This window comes from Emydura macquarii, unplaced genomic scaffold (genome assembly GCF_026122565.2).
Source record: "Emydura macquarii macquarii isolate MOO-44397 ecotype Brisbane River unplaced genomic scaffold, CSIRO-AGI_Emac_v2 contig_2768, whole genome shotgun sequence".
NCBI classification, from domain to species: Eukaryota; Metazoa; Chordata; order Testudines; family Chelidae; genus Emydura; species Emydura macquarii.
This window is the reverse complement of record NW_027132905.1, coordinates 35,596,370-35,613,219: the sequence shown is the minus strand read 5'-3', so window position 1 is coordinate 35,613,219 and position 16,850 is coordinate 35,596,370. Positions and strand designations below refer to the sequence as shown.

Sequence of the window (16,850 nt, the reverse complement as noted above, 5' to 3'; positions counted from 1 at the left end):
ACCCAACAGCTCCACAGGAATAAAGGCAGAATTGTCACAGATGCTATGGTGATTTGGGCCCATTGCAAAGACCAGCTGAAGGGATCAGTTTCTTCCAGAAACCAGATTTCCTTTTGCTTGATTTAGCTAGTCATGGACTCCTCTCTTATTATAATTTATGTCTTCTATGTATGAGGCTCAGGGTCCCCAATGCATGGGATTTCTTTCTTGGCTGGCTTTGTTGCTGTGGATAAAAATCAGAATCTGGGTGTCTAGTAATGGGGCAACTTCTCGCTTTTGCTGATACTGTGTTTATATTTGTGCTAGACTGTAAAGGGGAAAGGCTTAGAAACCAGATCAATGGAAGGAGGAAGACATATCAGAGAATTGTGTAACACTCAAAAACCAACAACATATTGTCCAGTCAGTAGTTCTTGTGTGTGTGTGTGTGTGTGTGTGTGTGTGTGTATAACATCACTGTGAACAGAGGGGATAGATAGACTGAAAAGTTGTCAGTAAAACTTCTACATTATATGGTGTGTGCAAAGCTGTATCTCACAACAGACTGATGAGCATTAAGAACATAAGACTGGCTATACTGAGTCAGAACAATGGGCTGTCTAGCCCACTATCCTATCTTCTGACAGTGACCAGTGCCATATTCATCAGAGAATGAACAGAACGGGACAATTATTGAGTGATCCATCTCCTGTTGTCCAGTCCCACCTTCTGACAAGAGGTTTAGAGACACCCAGAGCATGGGGTTGTGTTTCTGAACATCTTGGCTAATAACCAGTGATGGGCCTATTTTTTTTTTTTTTTAAACACAATCATGCTTTTAGCATTCACAAAATTCCCTGACAACAATTTCCACAGGTTGACTGTGCGTTGTATGAAGAGGTACTTCCTTGTGTTTATTTTAAACCAGCTGCCTATTAATTTAAATGGGTCACCCTGGATTGTGTATTATGTGAAGAGGTATATAACACTACCTTATTCACTATCTCTACACCATTATGATTTTATAAACCTCTAGTACATAACCACAAGCCATCTCTTTTTTAAGATGAACAGTCCCAGTCTTTTTAATCTCTCCTCATGTGGAAGCTGTTCCACATCTTTAATAATTTTTGTTGCTCTTCTCTTTACTTTTCCCAATTCTAATGTATCTCTTTTGAGAAGAGATAACCAGAACTGCAAGCAATATTCAAGGTATGGGCATATCATGGATTTATATAGCAGCATTATGATATTTTTTGTCATATTATCTATCCCTTTCCTAATGGTTCCTAACGTGCTCCTTGAACACACCATTCATTTATGTTAGGAGTGTGAGTCACGCCCACTAAACATATGCACTGTTAAAAAACTCTGTTTTCCAGTAAGAAATAAATAACTTGTGTACGTGGGCCTGTCTGGCCCTAGAGCACTGCATACCTCCATACTGTACCTGTGGCACAGTCAGAATGAGTTTTGCTCTCAGTGTCTGGATATCATCATACACAGTTGCTTGCTCTCTGTAGCCGGGAGGTGTGGCCTCTCTCAGAGATTGACAATGAGGGAGAGCCAAACCCCCCCTGGGGCTTGGAACCCGGGAGGACACCACCTGACAAGAAGCAGCTAGGCGGGACTAGGACTATAAAACCCAGGCCTGCCCACTCAGTCAGAGCCCAGCAGCCAAAGGAGAAGGATTCCTCTCCCTTAGTGGCCAAGCCTACGGCCGCACCCGACTGCTACCTGGAGGAGAGGCTGCCGAAGCTACCCACGGCGTGGGGGCCTGAGGATCTGGAGGAGCTGCCTGAACCGGATGAGCTGGAGAAGACCCCCAGATCCTACGACCCAGAGGAGAGGCTGCCAGAGCTGCCTGGGGCCCTGAGGACCTGGAAGAGCTGCCTAAGCCACCAACCCCCGATGAGCCAGAAGGGACCCTGGGACCTAGAGGAACTGCCCCCCGCAGATGATCCTGAACAGTTCCCAGACCTGCCGCCAAGTGATGAGGAACTGGGGTACGGCTCAGGAGACCAGGTACTCTAGGGAGTGGGTGGGAGGAAGAAGCCCAGGGAAGCCAACTACGGTCCAGCTGAGCTTGCGCTCGCTCTGAGTCAGCGTGTTTTGGCTGGAGCCCCGCTGACCCAGTGACGGGCCACCCCGTCACTGACAGGGCCCTGGGCTGGGACGCAGTGGAGATGGGTGGGCCTGCATCTCCCTCCCCCCTTCCTACCCTGACCTAGGGGTGATCACCCATTGAGTGCCAGACCCTCTTCCCTCCTACGCCCTGCCGAAGGGCCGATTGCGGACTAGCTACTCACCCTGCTGAGAGCTAGAGACTGCTTCCCTTCTGCCTGCCCCGCCCTGCCTAAGGGCTGGGCTTTGTACCATTTCCTTGCCCCTCTGGGGTTAGAGACTGTGCTCCGCCCTTGCTGGCCTTCCCTGCCAGAGGACTAGACCTGAGTCTGTTTCCTCAACTCTCTGGGGCTAGAGACTACATTTCCCCCCTTGCTGGCCTGCCCTCCTAGAGAGCTAGGCCCAAGACTGTTGCCTCGCCCTGCTGAGGGTTGAAGGCTGGTTCCCGCTACCTGCCCATCCCTGGCTTAGGGCTGGGCCATAGACTGTTTGCTCGTCCGGTGAGGGCTAGAGACTATTATCCCTAAGGAGCGAGCTGAAACCAAGGCTCGCCCTACTGAGGGCTGAAGGCAGCCCGTTTAATTTGGCCTCCCCAAAGGGCATAGGCGCCAGGAGGTGTGACCTCCCTCAGAGATTGACAACGAGGGAGAGCCACTGGTGTTGCCCACTACCGAGGATCTTTTACACTCTCCTTTGCGGAGTCCTGGGGAAAATCTCTTTCCAAGGGAGGCTTCAAGGGGTAGCTGAGGCTGCACTGATGTAAAACTAGTGAAGGTGAGATGAGAAAGGCCCTACACCAGCTGGGCCTCAACCCAGCTCCTAGGGCAGCCCTCCTCAGCTGCAGAGTAAAGCCTGGCTTTCCCAAATGGAATCATTTTAAAACTAAAGAGTAATGGAGGTGGGAAAGTTCAATCATCAGAGGGCATTGTAAAGAGGACAACAAAATAAAAAATTAGGTTTGTTCCTTTTTCTTCCTTATGGCAGACACCGATCTGAAAGAGTTTTTAAAAAAAAAGTTGGTTTTTTGCTCACTCTCTCTCTTAATAAAAGGGGGGAAAGGAAGGAAGGGACTCTCTCTGCTCTTGCTGGACATCTGCTTGCATGGCTCAGAGAGGTAGATCAGGAGCTTCCTCAGCCCTTACCTGAAGGAGGGGAATTTTGAACCTTTAACAAAACACCTTTTCCTCCAGATGTTAGTCAGGAATTTGAGTTAGCAGCAGCTAACTCAAGCAAACAGCATGCAAGATTTATTCAGATAGTCTGAATAAAAATCCATTTCCTCTCCCTCTTCAGTCAGCTTCCACTCATGTTCTTCCAGTAATGTGATATGAGAGTAGAAAAGAGCTGAATTTCAAAAATTAAAATCAGGCAGAACCCCTCTTCTTCATGTTCCCCCCTCACAAAACCACAAACAAACCATCTTTCAGGCCTTCCTTGTCCATCACGAAGAAGGACACGATACTAATATTTTTTTTCCTTTGGAGTCACCTTTCCTTTACATGGAGCAATTTAGTTGTGTTATTACCTGTACATTTCTTTCTTGCTGTGAGGTTCCCAGTTAGACCTCAGCAAACAAAGGAATATTTGCTGAATATTTGGTATCAGTGTTGAATATACCAGCTTCTAGTTTTTGCAAATTTTAAGCAAATAAATAAACCAACCTCAGCTCCACCACATCTAAAGCTCTTCCTGTTCACCTCAATTGTGTGATGTTTGCAGATTCCCTGCCCTGAAATGAGCTCCGTTGAACCTTCCTGGACAGAACTCCTCTCCCAAGGAGGCCAGCCTCTAGTTTGGGTAATGCTACTGTAGTGGAATTTTCCATAGATAACATCCTTGATGAGTACCACATCTATTAGCATAAAACAAATCAATTCTGACTGTTTAAAAGCTCAGAAATTGTAGTTAGGGAGGCCGGTTTGGGATTCAAATCCAAATTACTTGAGGAAGTTATGACTGTTTATGAAGCTTTTCTATTGGCCTCCATTTGGTGTTGAAATCATAAAAAGGCCAGGTAACGAATTGGAGTCTCAGTTCCACATAAGTGACTGGTATTGTCCTCTCTGTTCAGAAGTGATGTGCTGGGCCTTTCCTAAGGAACAAGGGGACTGTTTTATTTGAAAGAACCAATTGTTTGGAAGTGTGGCTTTTGGTTAGTTGTAAAGTATATATTGTGGCTGATGGCTGGTTTCCCAGTGGATCTCGTGCTTCGCTCCTGTTGGGGGCCAGAAAGGTGCCCATCACCCTGTCTTCCCTGGGGGAGGGGGTAGGGACCCAGGCCCACCCGCTCCTCCAGGTCCCAGCCCAGGGGCCCTATGAAGAGCAGCTGCAGACTGCTGGCTCTGTATTTTTGGAGCCGCCGCCTCTTCTCCTGGGCTACTTTCCCCCCCTCAGTCCTGCTGGCCTCTCAGGCCCTGTGTCCAGTTTGCCCCTTGCTGGGCTCAGTACCTCTGTTGGGGTTCCTCCACTCTTCCCCACCTTGCTGCTCTGGTCTGCCCCTCCACTCCTCACAACACCTCTGCTTCCTCCAGCTTGTGCACTATGTGTTTGGGGTGGCCCTTTTATGGAGCACCTGGCTGATCCCTAATTGGCCTCAGCTGGCTCCTAATTGCCCCCTTATGACTCCAGTTAGGCTGCAGGGAATAAAGCCCTGATCATCCTGGGGCTGATATACCTCCTTTTGCATACTCTTCTGCTGCCCTCGATATATCACAATATATAGTGCAATTTTACTCCAAAACCTCCTGTTAACTGGGATCATGGGGCCCCATGCTGCTCCTTTTTCAGTGTCTCCATATCAGATTTGCTCAAAGTAAAGAAGTATAGGGCCTGGAAACTGGAAGTCACTCTGGGTTCTTTGCTGCTTATGTGTCACCGACATTCAGAAAGAATCTGTGCTCTCCACAAACACACTTTTCTTTCAGTTCCACACCAAACACTGTGGCGTCAGAGACAATGGATGTGCACAGGGATAACTGAGGGCTGGGTTTGTGTGCCTACTAGCAATGCACGGACAGGAGAGAATCCAGGATGAGGCTGCAGGGCTGGCAGTTAGAAAAACACCTCTCGTAAACTGCACATACTTGCTGTAGCATCATTGAAACATATTAAACATTGACCCTCCACAGTGCCATTTTTACAGTCAATTTTCAGAGTAGAAATGCACTTTAAGTAATTGAAACCACTGGAAATTGCCATCCCCCTCATTAATCTGCAAAGCAGGTACAGCGATGGCAGTTTCCTGTTATACAAGAAACTGTCTATAGGATTCTAACCCTGAGTCCTTGCCAGAATTCCTGAACAGCTCATATTGGCCTTGACTTTATCAAAGGGGAGAGTTCAGTTTAATTTCTGGGATCACTTTACTTTCCCCTAAAAAGGTTCTAAATTTGCTGGTAAATGCTGCTTCTCTGTGGCTGTATAATGGGAAACTGGCCCAATTAAAATGAACAGAAAAGCAAAGACCTCATACGTGGTCCATTGGCTGCTGCAGAATGTGTGATGGTTTCCATTCTCCCCCTTGTATCCCCACAGTACCTATGCTTGGAGCTGATGATGGCCAGATTCTAGACTGATGCCACTGTCTGTCTTCATGCAATGGGAGTTGAAGAGATTCAGAGTCTTGCCGCAAAGAGAGATTGAAGCAGCAAAATATCCTAGGTCTCTACAGACCCTTCTCTTCTCTGGCACATCCCCCACCCTTGTTCTTTAATAGGAGTAGCAATTGGAGAAATTATTGCCCTTTAATTACAAAGGCTTGATCCATTGGAGTTAGCGTTAAGGCTGCCATTGATTTCAGTAGGCTTTGGATCAGGCCCTAAGGCTGGACGCCCAGGGCCAGCTTTTCCAAATAGCTCAGCTTACTGGAAGCTGAGAACCTTTGAAAATCTGGCCCCAGGAGTGAGTACAGAGTGCTTGGAAATCTGGCCTTTCAGATGTGGGGGCCAGGACAGCACCCTTCTTCAGGCAGGCATGATTTGGGACAGAATTTTCAAAGGAGATCAGAACCCAGCAGCTGAAGTTCTCAAGGGGATGGCAGAGAGGGAAATAAATCCATTGTGATCAGTAGGGCAGCAGGGCCCGTTCTTGGATGCTAAGCTCTATTGAAAATCTTCTCCATAGGGCAGATAGCACTGGACATTTTCCTTTTAATCTGAGTTACAAGACACAAGGAATTAAAATGTGCCATGCATGTGAGGCACAGAAGAGGCTCTCGGGCTCATTCCTCCTTGCCTTCATTGTTGGGGCCAATCCACCTTATGACACTCTCCTCACTGCACCCAATACTGATGAGAAGCACATTTGTTGTTGTTCTCATGCCAATTGGAGCAGTCACTGATGAAAGAAATAGCAGTTCTAGCAACTCAGCTGAGACCAGCGAAATCATTCCACCTGATTGGGAGAGATGGGCCTGTTCAAACTAGTTTTTGCTCCAATTTGTTTTTGCTTAGAGATACAGTGCAAAAATCCATACTGCAGGTGGGAATAAGCCACAGAGATCAGGTCTGGTCCTGAACAGCCCCAAAGTTTGTTCAGGGCCCCAATTTTATTTTGAGTCTCTCATTAACGGAGGCTTTTAAAAATATTAAAATATTCAGTCTGCTGTACTGACACATGCCGCTGTCAGGATAGCCCACAGATTCAGCTTGGAGTACAGTGCTGCTGCTCCTAGTAGAGTCAGCCTTTGCACTCATCTTCCCTCTTGCCCATATGATCCTGATACTTGGAGCAAAGAAGGATAGGAGATTATCCCCATATGAAACTGACTGCTAGGGGAGGGATGTAGACTCTTGTGACATGTGCTACTTGTTGTAGGCATGGGAGGGAGCACAAGCGAGAGATGACTGTTCTGGGAGCGCCATGGGCCATCATACCTGTCACTGGCACGTGCACAGGGTATCCTAATAGCAACAGAAAGTGCCAAGGTCATGGTGCCATACATGAAAATAGAAGAAGCATGAGATTAAGCTTGATGATGTATTTGGGGTTGTTGGATAGAGCAGGAGACAGAGGTTTATGAGAAGAGGGAATATGTGTCTAAGACTATAGGGAGAGAGAATGGTGAGCAGGTGGGAGGTGGATTCAAGCAGTATGACTACACTGGAGCCAAAGGTGGGTGACAACATAAAGTTTAATGGCCTGAAGTGGTATTAGTCAGTTTTGTGCTTGAGTATAGCTATGGGAAATTCAGAGAGATCTTGGGCTGATGAAGCTTTTGCCTTCAGATGTGGTAGGGGGCTTTTTTCTTGGGATGGGTGGGAAAGAAGTTTCCATAAAACATTTTTTAAAGTGAAAGCTAGAAAATAGATAGTGTAGCATGAAACCAATTGAGACCTAAATGACACTTGGCCTCTGTGTCACTGTGCAAAAATGTGTAATCCCCCTTTCCGCGCTGGCTTAGTATCTGTATGATTTGCGAACAGGAGAGGGGCACCTTGAAGCCTTTGGACTTTTCCAAAGTTTCTATTGCTTGAGCGCATTTTGTGGTATTCCTGGTAGGCGCCCAACTCCTCCTCAAGGTGTATTAAAGAATAAAGCTACTCAGCAATGCCTTCAGCGAGACAAGGGCTAACCACACAAAGACTGTGGCTACCACTTTGAATTCACAGATAATTCACTCACACAAACAAGGTAAAACAATAGTTATAAACTTTATATAAAGATCTTGTTAACAAAAAATATACAACCAAGAAGCATATTCGATGATTACAATGACTAAAGATATTAATAATACTTTGTTTATTACTGAAAGCTGTGCTGGCACACACTTCCCAATATTCCTAACCAAAAATGTCTCCGCCCTCAGTTCCATCTGTCCCCCATGTCTCAGGTATCTGAGTGGTGCACATTGGATACACATTGCAGACCTGTAAGGTGATGCTGTTAGAAACATGCTTTATTATACTGGGAACTGGCAATGCAGTCTTGATGATCCTGGCAGATGTAAGCCCTTGCCCAGATGCAGTGTGCCTGTAACCCTAACTATCTAGCTATAATACAAGATCCTCAGATTCCTTTTCTGTGTGAGCAGTCAGGAGACTAGGCAAGCAGATTCTCCCCGAGATTGCTGGATAGGGACTAGTTACCTGCTCCCTTTTGGAAATGTGCTAACATTTGTTAAGGCTTGGAGCCCATGGGTTCAGATGCCAGCAGGTCAGCTCTCCGGTTCTGTAGCCCAGAATCTGGCGTGGGCTGCTGCAGGTGGTGGTGGTGAGATGGGCTGCAGGCTGTGGCAGGAAGACTGGCCCGTCCTAAGGATTTTTGGCAGATAGGCGCGGGGTCTGTAAGTGCTGTGCTGGCCAGCAGCAAAGAGACCTTCTTGTTCCCCCACCCAGGTGGGGGAAAGCGACTAGGCACAGCCTCTCTCTGGCTTCATGGCTTGGCTGCCTCCTGCTCTCTGATTGGCTGCTGGTGACTGCTGATGTCTCCTGCCTCCCATTGGCTGAGGGAGCAGGGTTGCCCAGATGACCGGAGGGGCTGCATTCCCCCTCCGCTTCCCTGAAGTGCCCCAGGGAAGCCACTGGCTTGGGGCCCTGTGTCAGGGCCTGAGGGGGCTGCAGGTGCCATCGACATACAGTACAAGGAAAATGTCGGTTTCGACTCCCTAGTGACCAGAAATAAAATCATCCTGACTCGACTCCCACACAGCCAGTTCTTGTCCTCTTGAGTGTGCCCCATGAGCTGTCACCCCAAATGTATCTCCCTCTTGCACGCCCTCCTTGAACAATGCCCTGAACTGTGTGCCCTGGGAAGTGGACGTGTTAGTTAACTGGCTGTCACAGAACCAGAAGTTTGGACACTGGTGAAATACTAGTTCAGTAGTTACAGTTTTGTGCTCATCTTGTGAGCTAAGGCTATGTCAGTGAAGACCCGCTCAGTCGATCCAGAAGTCGATGTACTAAAACCAACTCCTCAAGTGATGTAGCGCTGCGTCGATGGGAACGCGGTTCCCATCAGGGCAGTGCAGTGAAGACGGCACGCGGAAGAGAAGCACAGAAGTCGACGGAAGTTACGCAAGTTCTTTGCGTACTTTGCGTAACTCCCGTCAATTACCACCGAATCGCCGAGGTAAGTGTAGACCAGGGCTAAGTGTAAGAACATTTGTTCTGGCCCTGCCAGTTGAGCTTTAAATACCAGCTAAATTGAAATACAGTCAGAGTCAAGCACCTTTACACTTAGTCATGAACTCAATAACGGGGCCATTTAGCAAACCCAATATGAAATTCTGAATATTGAGAAAGGGAATTTCTCAGTTATAACTTTCTCATGATTAATATTAGTAGAGACAAGAAGTCTTAGCAAGAGTTACTTTTTATTATAGGTGAGTATCTTGTAGATTGCTTAGGAGAACAATTTAAATGCATGATCTTAGGTGCTGTTCTCGGGGCAGTTCTTGAACTTCGGCGTTCAGTGTCCATGTTGCCATTGCAATAAGTAGAGCTGCACAAGTCTCAGTTCCCTGACTTGCCCTGTGGGCCAGCACAATTCAGGCTTTGTCCCTTGACTGAAGAGCAGAACAGCCTCTAGGAGCTTGTGCTGCTCTATGAGCTCAGGTATAAGAAGCATTGCAAAGGTATGTGGTGGGCACCCTCCACTGCCCCATGGTGGTGAGACAGCAAGCGCCCCTCTGTGCTAAATTCAGGTTTCATGCATGGCAAAGTACTGCCACTCTGCCACCAGCCCAGATAGTGTGGTGTTGCATCTGGAGCACTGGAGGCTTGACTCGCAGTACAGTCTGATTTTTTTACTTCAACAAGCAGTTCTAAAAAGGTTGCAGTATGTGCTGGTGTTGCAGATTTCATGCTTGTATCTCTGCAGTGATTTGCTCTTTTCTTGGCTAGGCCATCTTAGCATAGGAATAAACATCCCTTCTATACTAGGTCACAACCAGAACAAGGAAGAGTGCAAAAATTTGGTTTTGATGATGTCCTCCTGGTGCTTGGAATCCCTGGTTATGCAGTACTCACTATCAGCAGCTATGCCCCTGAAAGGCATATTTAAGTAGTTTAAAAGTCAGACACTTCGGATGTTAGATCAGGTTTTATCAAACAGCAGGACATACTCCAGAATGAGAATTTGGGGAGCTTTCTTATCTGCAGTAAACAGAGATCTGGCCTTGTTTATTACAAACTGTCCACCTCTTTCGAGTGGTTATTTGATAAGTGTCAGCAGTTTTACTCAACACTTTTCAGAGCAAAGATAAAGATAGTCCCTTCCCAGAAGAGTTTACAGTTTAAAGGACAGATGGGCAGAAGGCAAGGTACTCTGAGAAACCTAGACAAGAGAAGAGTTTAGGTATGTAATGAGAGATGTTCCGGGTCTAAATCACTTCTCTACTATGATGGTGAGGCAGAGGGGGGATTTAGTGTGGGGTTAGAATTTAGCAGTATTACAGAAGAAGTGAGTCCTAAGGGGGGATTTGAATCAGGAAAGGGTGGGGCTGACATATCAGCATTAAGGTATCATTCAATGCACATGGGCAGTGTGGAAGAAATGGTGAGCAATGGGAAACCAATGAAGAGTAACCTGGTCGGATTGAAAGGTGAAGAAGGTAATTTTAGCAGTTGTATTTTGGATGGCCCCAGGAGAGGTGTTGCTCAAAGAGGTCAGAGAGGAAAAGGTTGCAGTCATCAAAAGGGGATGTGATCAGTACATGGATGAGTGTTTTAGCTGTCAGAACAGAAAGGAATAGGTGGGTTTTCAGTCTTTTGTGGGGAGGGTGCTGTAAAATTTGGGGCAGCTTGGATGTGTGTGGAGGCGACAGAGGCATGAAAGACAACCTGGGTGTGTGCTGGGGATGGGGACTGGATTTGGAGGCATAGTCAAGAGCAATGCAGGAAGGTATAAGTGGACAGGTTTAAGATGAAACCAGAAAGCTAAGTTCTGTCTTGAAGTTTCCTTTGGCTTCTGATTTCCTTTTTGCCAGTTACCTGTTTCATATTTCATGTCACTGTGCTTTTGATACTGCTGCTCAAAGAAAGTCCTGATAGTGCTAATGAAGGGGAGCTGTTTAGTCAACACTGGCAGGTCAATTTGATTCTCTCCTTCCTCACAAAAGACAGGGGAAATGCTTGGAGGAGTGACTCCTCCCTCTGCTAGGACAGGCTGGAGCATTTCTCCCAGCACCTGCCTTTGCAATGCTGAGTTAGGAATTTTCCACCAGCCTCAGGTCTCTGTTTTTCAAACCACCAGTCCCTTACACGTCCTTAGCCAGTTTGATTCCACAGGCTTCTCACATGCTGCACAGAAACAGTGTGTCAGGGAACACGACACTCACCACTAAAAAGCAGCAGCTTCTGGACACATTCAAAGCAGCCCTTTTTGGAGGGGATGGGAAGAAAATTGGATTTGTTTGCAGGATTTATTTAAATTATAAATAAGTGCAAAAGGAATCTGCACAGAAATTAAAATTTAAATACCTTTCAGAATGTAGCTGCATCCTTTCTGGTTTAACTTTTTTAGCCTTTAAGAAAGGCGAGGAACGTGTGTGTGTGTGTGTGTGTGTGTGTGTGTGTGTGTGTTTTTTTTAATTAACCTTCTGTTCATAATGTACTTTTTTCCCTATAGAAATCTCCTTTCTCGCAGATTCATTGTGTCAGGAAGCCAAGCGTGACATGTTAAAAGCCATCTTGATAGTATTTGATATTCAGTACTAACAGCTCACCATCTAATAGGAGTTTTTTCTTTAAAGGGGGAGGGAGACAATCTGCATATTGGATGTGCCTAGACAGTAGATAATTTAAATTAGGCATCTAGAAATTCTTTGCTTTCAATCTGTCATCCTTCACTGGCTTTTCATTTTATAACCTTCATAACATAAGGAGGAGTATAAACACCAGAAGAGTCAAAACACATGAATAGTCTGGAGCTGGAACCTTGCTCAATCACCAAGTGCAAAGCTAGAGATGGAACTTTTCCACTAAATGCCACCCATCAGCAGAAGCCTGAAGCCCCATTAGTTCCTCCAAGTGCTAAAGATCAGAATGTACAGCCAATGAGATCACTGAGAAATGCAGCCCCAGAGAAGCATGTAGCCTCTTCCTGTGGTGATGTCAGACTATGAAACTTGGGTGTTCCCCAGGAAAGCTCAGTGTTTGGCAATCTCACTTGGGAATGCTACAGATGTGTTCAAGAAGATCAAAAGCTTCAGCTCCTGCCTGCTTCTGCAATAGATCTATGTTGTGAGTTTATTGTAATGGAAGAACCTGAAATAATAGGCTACCATATGTATCCAACTATAAAACTGTCTGTGTTCCCTAGCTCACAGCTTGCTTGATTCTGGCTTAAGAAAAATCATTATTTATGTATAAGCCATGAGACATGATTCAATTATCAGACTTGCCCCTGTAATACCTTGCTCAGCACTAGATTTAGCAGCAGTAGGGAGCAACTCTGAGGTAGTTCTGCAAAGCAGCCCTTCTGTGGGCAGTAGTATACATACACTTCATTCATCACTGTGGCAAAGAATTCTTGGAGAAGCTGAAAATATCTCACTGCAAAATCAAGTTCTCAATATAACTACAGTGTAGGAATTTTATATAATGTTGAAAAATATGTGCAAAATAACTTACAGCATTTTATTTAACTTGCAAAGTAATTTTTGCAAACTAACTAATTAGTGTAATATAGTTATGCAGATACCTAAGTAATATTTATACAGCAGCAGCCTCTAGAAATATAGGTTCTAGACACATCTCAAAAAGAATTAAATATTCAAAGGGACTTAAAATTTGTGGGCATACTGTAGAGTGGAATCCATTGGGCTAATTACAAAATTAAATCTAATTCTAAAAATAGTACATTAAAAAAAATGGGTAGAAGACTCCTGAATATTCCTGTGACTCATCCAGCCCAGCCAAAATAAACACAAATTCTGGAATGTAAAGCAAGACAAACAATCAGATGTCTTCCAAGGACTGAGTGCAAAGCAATATAAATAAGCAACAAGAAGAGATACAAGAGCAGGAGGGATTGGGGGGGAAAAGATACAATTAAAATAATTCCTTGAATTAAACCCAAGAGCTCTGTCCACATCAGGAATAAAGTTAGAAAAGTGAACCTTTCATATTCTAGCAGACAACTGCGCTTTAATGTGATAGTTTGCTTCGTGCAGCCAGCAAACAATCCCTGATTATTCAGCCTTCTTGGCTCTCTAACAAGGGCTAAGAATGACACCATCACACCAGTTGCTGTGTCATTCTTTCTAATGGTTTCCCGTGAATTGAATATTGTTGGTTGGAGTTTGTAGTTTTGGGGGCTGACTGCAGTACTTTTCTGATGGAGCTGGACAGTCCTGGGGCCTGTATTTTAATGCCACTTCCAGTGGCCGACATCAGATGTCTCCAGCATGCAGGCATCTGCAAATTTAGCGCCTAAATCCTACTCCAGCTGAAGTCAATGGGAGTTTTACTGACAACTAGATGAAATTCACTAAAGACTCATGCAACCTATTGCACATTGGAAGGAAAAATCAAATGCACAAATACAAAATGAGGAATAACTGGCTTAAGCAGTAGTACTGCAGAAAAGGATCTTGATGTTACAGTGGATCACAAATTGACTATGAGCCAGTGATGTGATGTATTTTCAAAAAAGGCTAATATTGGGAGGGTATGACAACAGGAGAATCCTATGTAAGACAGGGTGGTAATTGTCATGCTCCTCTTGGCACTGAGTACTCAGCTGGAGTGTTGTGTCCAGTTTTTGGCACCACACTTTAAGAAAGATGTGGACAAATTGGAGAGAGTCCAGAGGAGAACAATAAAAATGATAGTTTTAAACAACCTGACCTATGAGAAAAAGTTAAAAAACAGGGTAAGTTTAGTTTTGAAAAAAGACAGCTAAGGGCAGACCTGATACATCTTCAAATATGCTAAAGGCTGTTATAAAGAGGTCAGTGAGCTGTTGTTGTTCTCTGAGAGATTGCACATGTGCATTCCATTTTTGGTGTCTGTGCACCCAGCGCCTGACCATCAGAAACTTTTTCCCTCAGTGGTACCTATAGTGTGGCTTGAGCTCCCCCTGCTGGCAAATGCTGCTGCATACAGGTGTAAAGGGCAGATCTGCCCTAGAATCCCTCCCTCTCCCCACATACATACACACACACACACACACACACACACACATATTTCCTTCTTACCTCTCTCAATGGTCATTGGAACTCTATTCTCTAACAGAACAATTTGTGTCTCAGCCTTTGTGTAACATAGAGTGTATATATGTATAGCTTGTCTAGTGCTTACTGCTGTTAGGCGAGTTAGCAAGTTTTAGTTCTGTTAAAAAAAAATACGTTTTTTTGGACTTCTCATTTTTCCATTTGGGGTTTTCCTATTCACAGTACCAAAGTATGCCCCGGTCACTAACTTTCAAGCAGATGCTTCTTGCTCCAGGTCTATGCTAGTGAGTGACCCACACAATAGCTGCCTGAAGTGCTTGGGAGAGCCGTACGTGAATGACAGGTGCCAGATTTGCAGGAAGTTTAAGACTAGGACAGAGAAGGATAGGGAGGGTAGGCTGAAATTCCTGCTGATGAAGGTGATGCTCAGACCACTTTTGGAGCCATTCCGGTCTGACTTGGTGCCGAGTGTTGCAGCTTCCTGAGAAGCGTACTTCCAGTGTTAGCAGAATCCTGGCACCATTCTCCCTCACCTTTACTGAGAAAGAAGTACAAGGCTTCCAGATAGGCATCTGCCAGGGGAAGATCTCTGCACCTAAGTCTGGTAAGAGGGTAGAGAAGGAGTGCAGCAGAGTGCACCTGAAATGAAAGCACTCCTCCTTCAAATCTGTGCCTAAGTTCGCCCAGTCGGCTCCAGTGCTGCAAGGGGCCCCATCAACTTCTTTGACAACAAGAGATGATCTCGGTGCCAGTTACTCCAGAGGTGTTTGTGGTGGCAAGAAACCTGCTTTGCCTTTCAGTGCCGGCATCTCCATCTTTGCAAAAGTCCAGTCACGGGGCACCACTGTCAGTGATTCCACCTCCAGTTTTGTGTTTGCTTGCTTCCTGGACAGGCGGTCTCTTATCACCATCCAAGAGAATGCCTGCTGTGATGGCGTCACTCTACCCATTGCCTGGCTCTTGACACTGTTCCCTGGTACTGACTTGATCAGCTCTGCCATGGTCAGAGGAAGGGGAATCCTTCTCATTGGACTTGGGGTCATACCTATCTCAACCCTGAAGCAGAACCTGACAGTCTCTGCACAGATCCTCTCTCACTACTTACCACCATGACCCTTCAATAGCACCTCCTCCAGGAGTGTGGCCAAGGACGCTCACGGCAAGAGAGGCTCACCATTTTTACAAATGACTTATAATTTTCTATTTCATTAATAATCTTTTGATTGGCAATTTTATATAAAACTAATTAACTCCATTTTCACATTATGCAGTAAAAAGGATTTCAGAATGCTGCTCTTAAACCTGCTCAGTTATTTGAATCAAACACAGATACTGCCATCACCTATCTTTGTGGCTTACTAGTTTCTAATAAGTGCCCTATATTTGTGGCCATTCTGGAATCCTTGGGGGTTCCCCCCAATGCCCAGATTCTCCACATTGTGCCTACTGAGTACCCTTGTCTAGAAGACCTGAGTCTATGCACCGAGCAGCTCATCCCCAGAATCCAGTACCAAGCCCAGTGCCAAGCATCAGGAGGAGGTTCTAGAGCTAGAGTAACAGCCGGCAGAGGGAATTCTACCTCATCCAGTCTTGGATTCCTCTTCATCGTCTCCAAGGGAGGATGTTCCCTGCAAAACTTCACCTCCTCCTGATGATTTTAAAATTGATCAGGAGTTGCTAAAGAAAGTGGCTGCCAACTGAGGTGTACAGGTTGAAGAGGTCAGGGAATAGTCACATCGCCTGGTTGACATTTTATCATTGGTGAGCCCCTCCAGGGTAGCTTTGCTAATTAACGAGGTGATACTATAGCCTATAAAGGCTCTGTGGCAGATTCCATCTTCATTGCCTCCAAACTCAAAAAGGGCAGGAAGAAAACATTGTCAGACATACGCCTTCGCCTTCATCCAAAGTTCCTTCCTAAGGTAGTTTCCTCTTTCCACATCAACCAGCCTATTTGTTTGCCTGTTCTCTGCCCAAAACCACATACAAGCGTGGAGGAAGAGCATTTGCATTCCTTGGATGTCAGAAGAGCCTTGACATTTTATTCAGATAGAACCAGACACTTTTGTGAATCTTCTCAGCTGGTCATAGCAGTGGCTGATAGAGTAAGAAGTCAATCAGTCTCCACAGAGAACATTTCTTTCTGGATTGCATCCTGTATACACATGTGCTATGATCTGGCTAATGTCCCTTTGCCAATCAGAGTTACAGCTCATTCAGTGAGGTCACAATCAACCTCGGTGGCCTTTTTGGCACAAGTTTCAACTGCAGACATTTGTAAAGCAGCAGCCTGGGACTTGGGCCATATGTTTGCCTCCCGCTATGCTGCGGCTCAGGATTCCAGAGATGATGGTAGAGTGGGACAAGTTGTTCTTCAATCTTTATTGAAATAGACTCTGATCCCACATTTTTTTCTACAGCTTGTGAGTCACCAAGAGTGGACTTCACATATGCAATCACGCAAAGAAGAAAAACCGTTATTAACCTGTTCCGTAACTATTGTTCCTTGCGATGTGTTGCACATATCCTTTCCATGACCCACTGTCCTACCCCTCTACATCGGAGTTACGGCAAGAAGGAATGGATGGGGGCTAGGGACGGCTTTGTCCTTTATACCTACACACAGTAGCAT

At 45.5% G+C, this 16,850-nt stretch overlaps 1 protein-coding gene and 1 long non-coding RNA gene across 2 annotated transcripts in view; one reads left to right on the top strand and one right to left on the bottom strand.

Moving 5' to 3' along the window:
• The window catches only part of CAMTA1 (calmodulin binding transcription activator 1), a 938,867-nt gene that overhangs the window by 791,839 nt on the left and 130,178 nt on the right, over positions 1-16,850 (top strand). The window lies entirely within an intron of this gene.
• LOC137165386 (uncharacterized) lies at positions 2,774-4,630 on the bottom strand. The gene is made up of 2 exons (XR_010923358.1): positions 4,552-4,630; positions 2,774-4,195 (listed from the first exon to the last, which is right to left on the bottom strand). It is a non-coding gene; the product is annotated as an uncharacterized lncRNA (long non-coding RNA).